This window comes from Parasteatoda tepidariorum, chromosome 5 (genome assembly GCF_043381705.1).
Source record: "Parasteatoda tepidariorum isolate YZ-2023 chromosome 5, CAS_Ptep_4.0, whole genome shotgun sequence".
Taxonomy (NCBI): Eukaryota; Metazoa; Arthropoda; class Arachnida; order Araneae; family Theridiidae; genus Parasteatoda; species Parasteatoda tepidariorum.
In genome coordinates, this window is record NC_092208.1 from 59319442 (window position 1) to 59337119 (window position 17678).

Here is a 17678-nt window from a genome sequence, read left to right on the forward strand (position 1 = left end):
TTTTTTCTTCATGTTTTCGCTTTATTTTGAAATTAATTCGCGTTATTTTGTAATATTATTTCGGAAATATAATTTGCTTTTTATTTTTAAAATAAAATTTCGAAAATTATTCTATTTTCATTGCTATATTTAATTATTTAAACGTACTATATTATTTTTTTTTATTTTTGCTCGCCATACTTCAGCCGCCATTTTCTTGTGGCATTTTTAGTGTATTTCAAAATTTTAACTATGAATTCAATTTACCTGCAAATAAACCCCCCCAAATTTTGAAACAAATTTTATCGAAATACGAATTTTGGCCACGAAACCTTGGATGCTGGCCCACTGTGTAAAAATTTTTACTACACTCTAAGAAATTGTGTGTGGACTTAAAAATCCGTAGGACTAAGGATATAACACTTGAGTAAATTCCAAACATTAAAGTTCAGTTCTAACAATCAGCCAGCATCCATCACGGAATATGGAATAAAGCCAAGAGAATCAGCTGAACGTTTTCTAAACTATTCATACACGTCTTTTAATCTATCACAAAAATAGAAAAAAATATCATTTTTGAAGTCACAGCTGAGCAAATGAAGTGTTGACTTCCATTCTAGTGAAAAACAGTCAGGCGGAAAAATACTTTTGTGCTTTTTAAATTTTAATTGACGTTATTTAATGACTTTTTCTATCATTACTGCCATTAAAACAGCTCTGCAAATGTTGACTTTGGTCTATCATAAGTAGAATCTGTATATTTACTTAATGGTATCATTCTGACATTGTATTTGAATTTTTTTTTAAATAAGATGTTTTTCTCTTTTATTTTATTTTCTACTTGCTGCGTATTTTTCCCCCAATCAAACTTATAGGAACACTGAAGCACTTACATTTGAAAACAAAATCAAGGTAGATAAGTAGCAAAATGTAGAACTTTATTAAAGAATAAACCATTTTTAAGAGAAATAACTTATTTTTTCTAAACCTAACGAAACATAAAAAATATGTGCTTGTTATGCTTTAAATCAATGTCATACGTTGGACAGGCTAAAGTATGTGCAATAGGTGCTTTTGCATGCTAGTAAGTACAAATATAATTCCCTTTGAACTTAGCAACATAAAATACGTAAAAAATGTTTATTTTCTTATAGCTTACATATTTTTCTTATTCAAATATTACACTGAAATATTATTTGGTAAAAGCTTCTGATTCTTTTAATTTAAGTACGATAATACAGGTAACTTGGAAATATTGTAAAAAAGAAGTTTTAGTTCGTGTCTATCCCTCCTCAATAAAGTTTAAAAGAGTCTTTCAAGTTTGAAAATGAGTGCTATTCAATGCGCAGTATTCAATGGCCAAAGGAGCAGCACCACTAACCTATTTTTATAACTAATTTATTTATTTTTTTGCTGAAGTTTATTTCCCAAAAAATAGTACCAAACAAATGTAAATTGTGTTTTCCAGAAAATGTTTGAAATATTTGGATTATTACTGTGTAAAAAAAGCTAAAAATGGGGCAAAGTACAGCTCTTTCTATTAATTTTAAACTGCTTTTGCGTTTTTGAGCACATTTCTTATTAAAGAAATTCTCATTTTGTATCTCTCATTTAGTTTCACATATTGTTAACATAGGTAAAAACTAATCCGTTCAATTTAAAAAAGATTTTGAAATAAGAAAATTTTTAAAAATTTACGAACCATAAACAGAAATATCTCTATGTACTTGAACACAGCCAAAAAATGGCTCGTCAGCAGAGACCTGGCATGTGAAGCGGCCTTCGGTTTCCAAACTAACGTTCCTTAGATAGACTGTGCTCCTACCAGATTTTGAAAGCTGCAAAAAATTGAGAAAGGTTAAATATTCTATTTGATAAAGATACATGCCTATAAAGGATATCAGTGTCGGAACTTTTTAAATCTTGTGGTCAAAATTTTGGAATTGGATAATTGTTGTTGTTGTTGCTAATTCCCATCTGGTCTGACTCCGTCAGACCAGATCAATAAATCCGTTGAAATTTAGGAAGTCAGAAACTAAAAGGAGAGAGGAATGAATGTCGTTCCAGTCCATCCCCAAACAGTTAAAGATGTGCTCAGGTGATGCCTGGTTTTGTTGGCATTTAGGGCAAAGAGGAAAAATCTTATGATTAGCAGAAAATGTGAGACTTTTCAGGTGTCCACTGGCCAGTCGGGATAAGCAAGTGTTGTTTTGCCAGGAAGAGATAGAGAGAGTCCTGGTCTTTTTGCTTTATAACAGTAGTAAATAGGTGGAAGCAGCCACTTTTGCCATGCGAAAAGTTCAAGGTACGTAAGCTCTGAGGTGGAGGGGACTGGATGATCTAATCCCTTCTTTGCAAGAGTGTCAGCCAACTCGTTTCCTTGGATATCGACGTGGGACAGGATGCAGTGAAAGTGGACTTCATGCTGCTGGGGAATGAGCTTTACTTTTTGTAAGATCGAAAAACTGGTTTTATCTCCAATGAGGACCCAATTTTTGAGGTGTTGAATTGAACTACGACTATTAGATAGTATCCAAGTATTTCCAAAGTGCCCTTCACTCAAGATTTCACTTCACTTCACTTCTTTTTGTCCCCTGTCGATTGCAATTAGTTCGCTTCGAAAGACAGAACAAAAATCGGAGTTGCGTTGATGAAGAGTGTAGTTCTCTCGAGGTGTTTCAATAAACACTCCACTGCCTGTCTGCCTACTCATCTTACTGCCATCAGAGAATATTTTGCTGTCGTGTGGAGGGAATTTATTGATGATTTCCAGGATAATTGTAAGTGACGTCATTGTTGGTAAATCGTGGCATTTGTTGACTCTGAAACCAATCAGGCTCGACTCACACGTGTGATATCGCTTACAGGTATCCTTTTAAATCTGATTTAAATCACATGGTTGGGCATAATTATTTCACTTCTTCTCGAGTTGCAAGTACCAATAGTTAACGACTTTTAGTTATTTAATGATTAAATATTGTCTATACTGGCTTCAATTGATGCATGCAACTAAGGAAGAAGTGAAGCAATTATGCCTAACTATGCTATTTAAATCAGATTTAATTGGATCCCTGGAAGTGGCACGCGTGTGTGTCAAACCTGATTGGTTTCTGAATCGACAAATGCCATGATTTACCAACGAGGACGTCACTTGAAGAATCTAATTTTTAAAAGAAGTTTATGAAAACATGTACTGAGTGGAAAAAATGGGGATAAGGAAAATAATAGCAATAAATATGAAGTATTGAAGTAATATAGAAAATCAAAACTATTGTTCAAAAACTAAATTAACCTATTTTTGCTTGTTGTGTTGAAATACTATAATATAAGCATAAATATGCTATTGGGTTGCTAAAGTCCCATTATAGCTATGCTAGTTGGTTATTTTTGACGAAGTAAGATGATGATTCGAAAGATCCGTAATGATGATTCGAAAAAATACGGGTAATGTTCATTTTTTCACTACATTACCACAAGTTTAGATTGTGAGATGTAATACATTCATAAAGAATGTTCATGTGTAAGAAATCCATTCATAACAGGTTGAATAAAGTTATGAAAAAAAACAAAGGGGATCAATGTATATATAACAGGAATTTGCAAAATTGTTATGAAAAGTTAACTTGCATTGTTTAGTTTTGTGCATAATTTTAGAATTTTGCAATTGTTCAACATTGTTTTAAGTTTTGTACATTATTATTTAGATAATAATGTTTAGATAATAATGTTAGTGAAAAAAATAGTTAGTTCAAACTAAATAGTTGGTTTTTTAATAAATACTCGAAAGTTGATTCTGTTTAGAAATTTTATGAGCAGATTAAGGTAAAAACTTCCAATGTAAAAGGTTTTGGATTGGTGGAATCTTTTATTCTAAGCAAAATTTCAAACTTTTGAGAAAGTACTTTAGCAGTTAAACATTTCCTTTGTCAATTCTTAAGCAAAATGATTCAAATGATTCTTCAAAATCATTATAAAATTAGTTATATTAAGTGATAATTAATGTAAAAGTAATTTAGCTTAATACTTTATAACTGACTATCACCATTAAATTATATTAACTAGCAACCATACACTAGCTTAAATTTATATAAATGGTTATAATAATGGAGAAATTATTCTGATTTCGCATTTAGCTTTAAAACAATAAATGGCAAAAGCCCTAGTTAAGTACTGCTTTTAGTAAATAGGTAATTAACGTATATAAATGTCATAATTAGAATATAATAATTTATCGAGACTGTTTCCACTGTTTAGACAGTGCAAATAGATAACTTCAGTTTAATAAATTAAATTAAATGCAAATTTGCTGGAGCACTTAAAGTTTCTAATTTGTATGAATATGTGTTCATTAACAATTGTTAGAAAATGTTCTTAAAGGAGCAATGATTTTAAAAATATTTAAATAGATAGTTGAAACAAAATAACGTTACATTTTCTGAAAATTAAAGTATTTTAATGTTTGTTTCTACTTTCAAATAACATTGAGTGAAAAAGCAAAATGAAAAAAAGCATTGCATTTCATTTAATTTGTTTTGTTGCCTACTTTTATTTAGATTTTAATCGAAAAATAAGCTTTGAAAAATCTGCTTTAACTTAATCTAGCATTAACAGGGCTTTGAAAAACCTGTCAGTTTCAGTTTATATTTTGTTACTTTAGAACTATCCTTTTAATTCTTTTTATATCGGTTGTGACTGCGAAATATACATAACTTAGATATATTCTTTCAAACTCAGTTTTTTGCTCGATGATTTTTTATTTTTAAAATTTCCAGTGTAGAAAATTGCTTTTGTTTATACTTAAAGCAAAAATAACACTAAACGAGGAAATAAATATGGAATTACTTAATACAAAATATTGCACAGAATAGTTTTATAATAAAGTAACGAATGCATGCAAATAATAAATTTTTTTATTGATAAAAACATATTGTAAATATTCATCTGGGATTGAAATATCTTAAACATACTGTAAATATTCATCTAAGATTGAAATATCTTAAACATATTGTAAATATTCATCTAGGATTGAAATATCTTTGCACAATAGGAGAATACATAAAAATCGAATTCATACTTTATATAAAACTAGCTGAATACCAGCTTTTTGTACGAATAATCAATAAATCAGTACTAAATAACTCTACGAAATCATGCACATAACTGATGGATATACAATTAATAAAGCTAAAATAATAATTTTTTTTATTCATTATTATTATTTTGATCTCCTCCCGGCGGCTTTACGTTATTACATTAAGAGAAACACGTTTTTAGTAATCCCATCAGAAAAGAGATTAACTGTATACAGCATTACTTGACATGATGCCATTGCTCGTGGTCAACTGATAATAGTCGAAATTTCACAGTATAGAGTAATTTCTTTCACTACATGTCCCTTTAAAGGGGCCGTAAAACAACGCTTATTTCCAAAGCATTTGTATTAAAACTGATCAGTAATGGTGCTGTTTTAATAAATAACAAGTTTTTTTTAATGGCAGGCACTGAACTTATCAATCCAAGTCACAGAGGCGAGCAGCATTACCCACGCTGCACTGCTGCTGATACCCGTTTTCAGGGTGGCCCACATTCACACATCACACTCAACAGAGGACCACTACAGAGAGAAACATCCACGCCCTGAGCGGGATACGAACCCGCAGTCATTGGCTTCGCAGACAAGCACGCTAACCGCACTGTCACCCAGCCGGCATAATTAACACATATATCATTACAATACTTTATATCTGTATTAGTATATTTAATACCTATTATATAAATCTTCAACATTTGAGTTTTTTTGCGAAATACATTTATCAGTGATAGCAAACTAAATCTGAAATTTTGAGAACAAATAAAATTCTTCTTTAGAATATGATCATTTCTCTATCTGACCTTTAATGTTTATAAGTAGTGGAAGATTTTTTTTAATTGGTTCTTTCAATGCTAATTCATTAAAATATTAATATTTGCAACAATTGGAAAACCAATAAGAAAATCCCATTTCGTTTTTGGCTCATCCGGCTCTGAAATTTCACAGTAGAATATTCTAATGTCGAAAGTTACCTTCCTCTTGCTTTGAACTATCAGTAGAGCAAATTTCATAGTTCTTAATCGGACGGATTAGGAGTTAATGAAGGACATGCAAAACAGACAGACAGGCACCCGGACATTGATTTTTATATATATAAGTGTCTAAAAATTATAATTTCTGACTGGTTCTGACGACTAATTGTCTATATATAGAAAACAAGAAAAGATTATTTTCACAGTTTGGCATTATTCTGAAACAGGATTGACTCCTTTTCGTTAATTTCTAAGTATATTTCCTCGTTATTATAATTAAAACTCTGGAATTTAATGTCACAAAAAGTAGTTTGAAGACTCTGCGGAAAGTTTAGGACAATCTGTTTGCAATTAAATAAAAAGTAATTTATAGTTAATTATAATAGAATTTTTATTTGTCAGATTAAATTCTTTTAGTGAGTAATAATTGTAATTATCTATAATAAAATGAATTTGTCTCTGTCTGTCTGTGTATGTCTCTCTCTCAAGGCTCAAGAGCCAGTGATTTTTTTATTCTGAAATTTGAACAGAGGCCACAAGGGGCAAATTTAGTTATCAATCCCAAGTTTTCAAGCAGTTCGTTTTGTAAAGCTTTTCTCATTGGTTAAGCTTTACCAACTATTTTAAATTAAATTGTAGATGATTCAATTTTTTGTGTGATATTAGTGATGTTTGAGAGCTTAAAGCTATATTTAATGAAAAAAAAAGATTATTGCATGTTCTTTAATATTTAATAATTTTTTATTCGTTATGTCAGATAAGCCAAATGACTAATTTGAACGTGGTTGGAAAGGCAGACTATGTCCCCGTAAAAATATAATAAATTATTTGATACCATGTGATTATTTTGTTCAGAGTTTTACTTTTAAAACGTGTTTCTATAAAACTAAATAATTTAAAATTAACTGTAACTGAAAAGAAAGAAAAAGTTATTTTCGGGAAAGCAAAATTAGCGAAAAATGATGAAACTAATTCGTCCGTAGCTTTGTAATTTTGAATGCATTGCAGAAGAAAAGGGAACTCCTGGATCATTGGGAGAAACTTTGTCTTCGTGGAAGACTTTTTGATGGAACTAACCGGCATTTGAGTTACGTGGGGAGGAAAACTACGAAAACCTGACACGGTTAGTATAACGGTAAGGGAACTTTAACCCATAATCTTTCTACCACTTAAGATATTTTACGTTAGCTCTGTGGTCGGCGTGAGCCGACTGCGGAATTCGTATCTACCAGCCATCGCTGGGATTCGAACCCGGTTCTCTTCATTTGGATTCGATCGCTCTATTTCCTAAGCCTCCACGGATCTGGTGATATGTATTAATTGAAATAAAAAATAAGCAATGTACTAAAGAGCAAAGTTTTTGAAAAGGAAAGATGCTTATTCGTTTTAGAGAATCATAAGAAATCGCCTTACTATTATTGAAACGGATGACTATTAACTTTGGTAATGCTTACTACTGCTATTAAGGTAATTGGTGCAGTTTTAATACGAAAATTTGCTACGGATTTTTCGAAGTTCATATATTTCGGTTTGTGATATATTTGGTTTTTATCAAAACTGTGCCTATACTGAGAAGTTTCATTGCAGATATTGAGTAAATACGCTTATTACTGCCCTTCGAAAACGATGCGTTCAGGAAAAAATTACTTGTCAGTGGTAAATTTTGACTACATGAGTCAGCTTCGAGCAAAAGCATCATGCTAAGTGATGCTGAATACAGTTAATCTCTATTCTGATGGGATGAACTACTAAAAACGTTTTTTGTTTAATTTCAGTACGTAAAACCACCGAGACAAAATTAAAAATGAAATAAAATAAAATAAAAATTAAATTAAAGGAAAATAATATAGATGGAATCACTTAAGCTTTATTAATTGTGTCGGTATATGCCTATCAGTTTTGTTTATAATTTCTTAGTATAGTTTATCAATACTAATTTATTGTTCATTTTCCTGTTTTACACCACACAAAGGACGGGTATTCAGCTAGTAATCAATATTTTACTCGAAATGAGAAAAACAATCTACAATTTAAGATTTAAAATTCTGCAAACTTTAGAAACTGGATGATTTCAAAATAAAAATGTTAAAATATTTGAAATAAATGAATTTGAAATAAAGATAATCAAGCAGATATAAATACATTACAAGAAGTATAAGGTTAAGGAATTATCATTTAACGATATTTGTAAAAATTTATTTTATCTGCATCGAGTACTTTTTTTTACTGAATTAAGGTAATCTTTAAAGTTGATTTTTTCAATTCATAATGTCGTTGTATATTTTCATTACTTTTTGTTGCATTCCGGTTGACTTTTACGAAACGTAACATTGATTACGAAACATTCTATAGATATTCTTGCTAGTTTAATTTTCTTGCATGCTAAATATTGCAGTAAATCTTTAAATTTCCGATTATTAAATGGTTTATTTGGCTTTTTGAAAGATGTTTATCAAATTTAATTATTGAAGAAAGGCATATGTTTATTAAACTAAAATAATAAAAAAAAATCACTCGAGGCTTTTATAAAAATGTATGCGTACATAGATTGCAAATGTAACATTTTCGAAGCATTTTTATTTCATAGAAAAAAAACTGTAAAAACATTTTGATACAGCTTACTTTAAAATTATGTTCTGCGTATTTTTGTAAGAAGGAAAATAACTCATTTCTGTCAAGTGTAGCTTAAAAAGAAGTAAGTAAATGGTATACAAATCGAAATTCTAGTTTGCTCAAAATATATTCATTAATGCTTACGCTGCAGAAAAACTTTTAAGCTTCAATTTATTTTCCTGTGTATGAGCAACAACAATTTCTAAAAGTAGCCAAAAAAGTGCAATTTGGGGAACTTTAAATAAAGTTTGATTAATGATAAGGAAACTGGAGGTCATTATAATCACAAATAAAAAAAAAACTATTTTGGACGAGTTTTCAGTATGATTGAGTATTTCATTACTTCTCATTTCTTATGATAACTTGTGTGATAATAAATACATATAAATTCTTGAACAAATTTTAGGTTAAGTTAAAAAATAAATTCGGTTTATTTGAAGCGATTTTTCTTCGTTCGTAATCTCCTTTAAGTATGCTTGAGTAGATTGCCAAATATGTAGTCTTTTAGAATAGTTTGCCGAAAAGAGAGGCTTCTTGCATGTTAATGATATTCATTTATATTTGGCAGTTACTCCTAATTTATTTAAAATATTTGAAGTCGAATAAATCTTTTGAACCTTAACTGAATAGAAATTGGTAAGATACTTAAAAGTCGAAATAAAGTAAATAAAAAAGTTTTTTTTTACAGACATATTTGCTTATAAAATTTAACAAAAAAATCAAAAAAATCCAGAAAATGGCGCTTTTAACTTTCTAAATCCACACAATTTTTGCTTCCATTTAAAATAGTTATAGTTTTATTATAGTTTCTAATTTCGACATTTCATTTTCATTTTAATTTCGACATTTAAGCACTTAAAACCGAGGCTTACACTTTGCTACCTCTTTAATATTTAAGTAAAAGGTTGATTTTATCTACTTTTCCATNAATCCGCTTTAAACGTTCTTAAACCTTTAAAGCTGATTGCTAAATTTGTCTAAATGGCTAAAAGCGAATAGAAAAAAATGCACTTTTAAAAACATGACTATAAAAGCAATTATTCTTGTTTATTTCAATTTTTCTATTCACACGAAAATATAATTATTTCTATTTTCTCGTAATTAGATCCTCAAATATGGAATTTGTGGAAAAAAGGCTAAGTATATCTAACGAACTGTTTCATTCTTCAAAGTATGCACTTTACTTTTCAGTACACTTTTGCCTCGTAAGCGGTAGATTGTTCAGACAACTTGGATGAAACCTTAAAGGACGAAAGTCTTAGAAGTACGAGTGTCTGAATTCTACATTCTATTCTATTTCTAAGAAAACTATGAATCCTTAGAAGTACAGCTTTGACAGCATTTTTGAAATAAATATAATAAATGTTACCCTATTAAAACATAATCCAACTTTAGAAAAAAGTGGAGACAAGATCTATTGACTGTGGAGGATTATGAAGAAGTTCCAATTCCTGTAGTTTTACCATACTTATTTGTGCAGAGTGAGGTTTGGCAATGTCATGCAAATAACATCGAAGCCGATTTGCTGACCAATCTAGGCAATTTTTCTTTAAGTATTTGCATCATTTCGTCGAATTTATCGCAGTGTATTTCTGTTATGACAGATGAGCTAAGGATCATAAAACTATAACAGATTACATCTGCTATATAACACCTAACAATTCCATCAACAGTTTTTAGTAAATATTATGTATTAAAGTGTGTTTTTGTGACTTACCCTTGTTCAGTCAATTCTAAATTGAACTATCACTAGAGCCAAATATGTTATTGATGTTTCGGGTTGCCTGCGATGCAGCAGTTCCATGTGAGAACTAATACTTTATAGTAGTGCGAATTTACGACCTCTTTTTTTCAAATAATATTAAGTATGAAACGATTTGAATATTTTAGAGCTTATGATCATTTTTTTAAGCAGTGGATATAAGTAACTTTTCATCAAATGAAGAAAAAAAGCAGTAAGATATCAAATAATTGTTAAGTTACGTTACCAAAACAGTCGGCAATGATCGTGGTGCGAATATTAGCTACAGATTTAAACTTTTGTTACTTTAAGTTCGTTACGTTAAATTAGTTTACGTTATCAGTTACGTTAGTTACGTTAACAATCGGCAATATTTGTGGTGTGAATATTAGCTACAGATCTAAACTTTTGTTACTTCAAGTTCGTTACGTTAAATTAGTTTACGTTACTATACCTTACCTAAACAATCGCCAATAATTGTGTGTGAATATTAGTTACAGATCTAAACTTTTGCTAACTTAAGATCTTGAAGTAGAAATATTTCTATTTCGTGTGAGAAACCTTTTTATGAAAAAGGGATTAGAAGAAAAAAAGATTTCTGGGCTTTTACATAGAAAAAAAACCCCCAACAATAGTTACATTTAAAATTAGTCTTGTGAAAATAAGGTAAAGTTCTGTAATATTAAAACAAATATTCTTTTCAAAAAATATTTGTATTTATATTTATATAGTCGATATAAAAATGTTTATGGAGATTAATTAATTGTAGAATTAGGTTGAGAGAAATGTTAGTACCATGAAAGAGGCATGCATGATTTGACAGGTTTTTGAGGCAATCATGACGTTTTTTTTAAAGTTATGTTACTGTAATGACCGAAATTGGTGGTTGTTGACTTCCACCGATAAATGTTGAATAATCACATAGTCGCTTTGGTACATGTCCGAAATATGTACTAGGTCTAGTTAAGTATCACTGCCCGGTATACTTTTGCCCGGTATACCCTATAAGGATTTTTTTTTAAAGTTAAGTGCCACTGCCCGGTATATGTTTGCCCGGTATGCCCTACATCAATGTTTTTTTAATGTCAAGTGCCACTGCACAGTATGCATTTAACCAATAATCCGAACACTGATGTTTCTCCTAATCTATCCTCTTAGTTATTAAATTATCAAATAAATATAACAATATCAACGAATAAATTAATATAAAATTGGAAGTAACAAATATTTCGGACATCCATCAAAGTGACTATGTGATTGATGACATTTATCTGCGAAATTCGAAATTTTTTTGATTTAGGTCATTAACGGTAACAGTTATATACCCCAACATATCATGCACCTAAATGAATAAGGTATACTTTGTGCTACGTTGACTAAATCGTAAAACAACGTAAATAAAGCACAAATAAAATGCAGAAAAGGACATACTATAGTTTTGGTTCTCTAAACGAGAATCTTCTTCAGCATCTAAGCACCAAAATGACTTGTTTAGGCAATGGTGGTTAGATACTAAAGAAGTTTCTTATTTGAAATACCAAAGCTATAGTATGTCCATTTCTGCACTTTATCTGTGCTTAATTTACGTTGCTTTATTCTTTAATATCATGTAACCTTTTAAGTAAAATAATCATGGTAAAAAAAAGTTTCTTAAAGAGAAAATAGTTTTTTTAAAACTTTCTTAAAACTAGGAATTTTCATAGAAATAATTTCTTATTGTTATGCACTTAAAAAAAAATTAAAAGTCAGAGTAAAGATTAAGATTTGTGAAGTTATATACCGAAAGAGGAATATTTCCATTTTTTTGGGTTAAAAAAGTCATGAAAGTAAAACATAAATGTTTTACTGGTTTTATTTATAGGATTATATTCAATCTAAATTTTTAACATAAAAAAGTTAAATTTTCGCAAATTTTCTGAGATAATTTTCATTTTCTTCCTAAGCACAAGTAAAACTACATAATTTTAATTTCATTAACTAAATACTCCCAAAATTATTCGAATCATGCTAACACATAAATTTTCTATTTATTTCATACTCGAAATACATATACTTACAGTTGGTAATGTAGTTATAGATTTATGTAGAGGTTTAATTTTAAATCAATGACAAATACAAATTATTTTATACAAATAAGTTTTCAAAATTTCCGAACCCAAATATAAGTATCGACTTAGAATATACTGCTAAAGCAAGCTTATTTCATAAAAGCAAATTTACTCCAAAAATCCTTTTAATTAAACTCTCATTCATGTTTAATTTTACCAATAAATAATTTACTTCAAATTGAAAGGCTCCTTAAAGAAGATTTATATCTTTAAATGCATGCACGTTTATCTGAAATACCTTAAAGCGTTCTGACACGCGATACTAGACTATTCCGATGTCTTAATTAACGCAAACAGTTTATCATTCGCAAATAACTTTTCTTATCACAAGTAAGCAAAACGATTTAAACCGTTTAAATTATTTCAACTGAATGCAGAAAACCGTTCTCCGATCGGAATGTTCGCACCTTGATAATTGGAAACGGATTCAGCGCCATGAAGGAACTCCAATTGCAATTCCTCGGGACATTGCACATTCTCTTTGAACAGTGTCTAAGTTGAGCTATTAGATAGTTACAAACTCCCATGAGCGCTGTTTATGAGAACAATTTATAAGAGGGATTGTTAACCATTAAGAATCTTAACAACTCAAGCAAAGTTATAAGTTTGGCGTAAATGCTTAAAATTTTAAACACTATTGAATTATCGTTAAATGAAGGAAGGTGTATGCTTGTTTATAAATTAATGTTTATAGAGGTTGTTAACCAACGGCTTCAAGTTTCTGGTTTAAAATTACTTTATAAGTAGGATTTGTTTTCTGCTTGGGGATATTATCAGTTTCACTTTAAAACTGCCCTAAGAAATAAAGAATAAAAATAACAAGATATTTTACTTATAACACATGAGAGTAATTAGTTCAGTTAGGTAACAGAACTCGATATAAATTAGTTATTATTCTTATTTAAATTACTTAGCAATAGTGGAGAATCAATGCATTAATAGCTTTCAGACTATTACTGTTATTTAAGGTTGTAATTTCTAAATACCCTTGCAATTATTTTGTCGATATTTTTAATTTATTTCATTTTTATTAAAATAGCCAGAGTCAACATCGGTAACAAGTTTACTGTTTTTTCCTATAAGTTAAAAATAATAATAAACTCATTTCTCTCAAGGGGTTATTTCGCCTAGAGCCCGCAGCTATCCGAATTTCTCTCAATACTGCTGCAATTTCGTCAACATTAATACTAAAAACAATTTTTTTCTTCTTCTTAAAAGCTGTATTATAATAAAGTAGAAAATAACTTTTGAAGAACAAATAAAATAGGAAGTAGGAAGTTCAATAATCAATAGTTTAATATTTATGGAACAGTATATTTAAAAGAAATGGTGATGGAAATAATTTTAATACTTCAGCTGCCTACTATGCTGAAATGTCCTGAACTCATACTTGCGATGAATTGTGGGATTTAATGGCTGCCGGTTAAATTATAAATTATTGCTAAAATTCAAAACATAAAGAACTTTAACAATGTCTCGGACATATTTTGAAAATAGTATTTTTGCGTGTGCAACTCCTAGAAGGTGAAAAACTTTTGGTTAGTGTATTGTTTAAAACTAATTAAGGTGTTAGGATTGAAGGAGGGTTTGAAAAATTCGAATATTCAAATACAGTAGTGCAGTGCGTTTGGCTTGGTTTCCATTAAAATTCATATGCTGTATTAGATAGTTTTGATAGGTGACCAAGCTCGTCACCAAAGGTGGCTTGTACTTAATATTTGTTTAAATAAATTAGCAAACAATAATCAGAAGTTTAATATTGTATATTCTGTCCAAAAGACCTTACTCAATAATACTTTTTTTTAAGTGCAACAAAAATTAAAGTTAATTTACATTTTGGGAACAAAGTCTAAATATTTTAAACAGAACAGTTAACATGAAGCATTAGGGTAGCATGATGCACAAATTGAATTATTTATTTTACGCAGTTTCAAAAACGTTTATCTATTTTTTCAAAAATTACAATCTTTACTTTTTTATTATTTTATAAATTATGGCGTCATTCCTTCGAAGGCGAGGTTTGTTTTTCGTGCGTTTTTTCTATTTATTATAATAATACATACATTATTTTTAATTTATATTTTACTCATGGAATGTGAATTGAACTGAAATTGGATGAGAGTCTTAGAGTTCTGTTAATGTTGTTCATGTTTCTCGATGTTCTGGGTTATATTGCTAAAAATTTATAAATATTGTTGAGTGATGCAATTATTATTGCATACGTTATTGTAATATTGTAGGGACGTTAAGAAATAACCTTTGCAGTTTCCTTGTAACTAAATAACGCAATGATTTCTACTATTTGAGATTTTTGATTAGTACCAAGCAATACATTTTAATAAATGTGTAGTTATTTCATTTCAGAATTTTAAAGGCAGTTGTCATTAAGTAGGAAATTAATATCTCAGATTTTAACTACCTCAAAAGTAGAATTTTGTTTGGGAGGTTTTTTTTTTAACTCTTTCGGTGCCCGTGGTCATACGTTCTGTCCGTGGTCATACATTCGTGGTAAGTAAAAATCTCTTCAAGAGCACTGTATGGCAACATAAGCCGCAAAAGCATGTTTTATGGCATGCATAGAAAACTCAAGCGTGACTGACATTAAACTTTTAATTTGGATTGCGTCAACCATCTGTGACTGGAGAGGCATTTATCGTGTTTAAAAAACATTTCTAAACTATTCATTCTGTTTTGTTGTAATCTAAAACAATCTTCGGCTTAAGCTGTGGAGGCTCAGGGGATAGAGCCCTCGCCTCTCTGTGACGTGACCCAAATTCGGGTCATTGGAGTGAGGTGACCCGGGAATCCCAGCGATAGCTAGTCGATACCAATTTTGCCCTCTGCTCTCACCGAACACACTGTTGACGAAAAATATCCTCAGTGGTAGATGACTTATGGGCTAGAGTCCCTTTACCGTCATGCTAATCGTGGGAGTTCCTTATGGTTCTCCTCTCTAAGTAACGCAAAAACGGGTTAGTTCCACTAACAAAGTCCTCCACAAACGGAAACTTCTCCCAATACTTGACTCAAAAGTTCCCTTGTCTTCTGGATTGGGTTTAAAATTACAAGGATACGGTGTTGAACAATGGTAGTCATAAATCTGGGTCGTCTGTTAAACGACTATTATAAAATTAAAATAAAAATCCTCCGTTTAAAGCCAAGATGTCCCTCAGCTGATGAGATCTCTTTTTTCAGGGACACAGGTCTCCCGGCATGGCGAACACGTGGGTTTTCTTTTCCCATCAGGGTCCGATACAACGAGATGGTAATCGAACACAGACAAAAAGTCCTCCATAGTAAATTTGGCAACCACGACAAATGGTAAGAGAAAGGAGAAAGTATGAGTAAAGGGAGAGGAAAACGAAGGGAGGACGGATCACTAAGAAGACCAGCTCTCATAGGCCCCCATGTAAACCTGTTCCGGAGGTAACGGTTACCTCCATCGAGGTGTGGAAGTATTGCTAGGAAAACAACCTGCCTCCTTACAGAGGTTCTCTCCGTCCTTACACCGTAAGCAACCCTATTCCTCTCCTCTCCCAACAAACACCTTTCTCCTTGTCTTTCCCCACTCATGTAAACAGCTAATGAAAGGTTACTTAAACGCCGTCTGCTTTTGTTCTTTACAGACTTATATGGTTTTGAAAAAGGTTTACTTATTAAACAAGGAAAATATTTACTTGTGACGAATTCATTAAAAAATAAACATAATTTATTAGTTTAACATAGGTGTATAATTTAAATAGATATCGGTCACTTAAAGATGTCACTTTAAGCAGTCACTTTAAAGATGGCGAAAAATTTGTTGTTAAACAAGTCTACTATGTTGTTAACCAACTATTTGTTGTTAAACAAGTCTACGCTATGATGGATGAAAGATGTGCGCATGCGTCGGCTCAAGAAAACTTTGGCGCTTTTCTTGTCTTACAGAGGGACCTTGCTGGCCCCTGCTTCGTATCGGAGAAGCTAGACTTCTTCTCACATTATACTCGGTACACTGGGGGCGTGACTCCCAGAGTTTACCTCACCCTCTGAGAGGGCTGTAGTACTCAGAGAACGTGTCATAGATGCTACTTACGTCCAACGATAGTACCCCGAGAACTTTTTTATAGAAGTGACCAATGGGCTGTAGTAGTACCCAGAGAACATTTCATGATTGCCGCCAATGGGGAGTGGTAGTAATCAGAGAACGTGTCGTGTCTCCCATTAAAGATCAAAGTAGTACCTAAAGGCTTAAATTTTAGTTTCCTTTAGATTTTTTCCTTGAAAAAGCAAATACTATTTTCGAAGGTGAAAATTTTTCCAATGCTTTTTCCTAAATAAACATAGACTTACCAAGTTATTACACAAAAAATAAAATAAATGCACAAACTAAAATAAAAAAAGACCATCTGTTTGTGCCACTAACAAGTTTCAAAACCGTATTTTGAAAAAAAAAATAATAACTTGTTTATTAACAACTAAGCACAAGCCCTCAAAGAAAAAGTAAGTTAATATATGAGCAGTATTATGTTACTTCAAAAATAATCTGAAACAGAAAGGATAACTTATAACAATAACTTATAAGAATATATTAACATTCAGTGTGAAACTGTTAAAAGAACGAAATATCTTAATTATATTTAGAAATTTATTCCTCCAGACTTTTTTTTTTGAAAAATAGAAAATAGATCACTATTTTTGGAACTGACAAATTTAATTGTTCAAAATGTTTAAAATTTTTTAAAAATGAAAGCAGAGTATAAAAAAACTCTAACAAGCAATACTGAGTTTAATATGAAACAACCACGAAATTTTACTATTATTTTTATCCTTATTTCGAAGAGTAGTATTCGTTAAACACGTTCTCTAGAGACTTTAAGAGAAGTAAAAAAGTAAAAAAAAAATTGAATAAATGCTTAAAATACGTGGTATGTTTCGCATGCAAGAACTATTTCTCAAGGGGGTTGTTTGTTTTAGTTTTTTCTTTGAAACTCGATATATGCCACTGAACAATCATTTTTTGTTCGAATTCACACCTGCGTGAAATTTAAAACTGTATCATTTTATTTTCGTATCTTTTTATGCAGTGAATTTAATATTTTTTGAGCTATGTTTTTAACTGAGAGAAAAGTTTTTATTTTCAAAAAATAAATAAGAAATGTAAAATATATTTGGAAACTTCTAATTCAGTTTAC

The 17678-nt window shown here is 30.6% G+C and overlaps 1 protein-coding gene and 1 long non-coding RNA gene across 2 annotated transcripts in view; both read left to right on the forward strand.

Moving 5' to 3' along the window:
• Positions 1 to 17678, forward strand: part of LOC107440528 (protein phosphatase 1 regulatory subunit 14C) — a 65178-nt gene that overhangs the window by 24466 nt on the left and 23034 nt on the right. The gene's annotated exons all lie outside the window — the stretch shown is intronic.
• Positions 837 to 5854, forward strand: LOC122272762 (uncharacterized). The gene is made up of 2 exons (XR_006227266.2): positions 837 to 1063; positions 5478 to 5854. It is a non-coding gene; the product is annotated as an uncharacterized lncRNA (long non-coding RNA).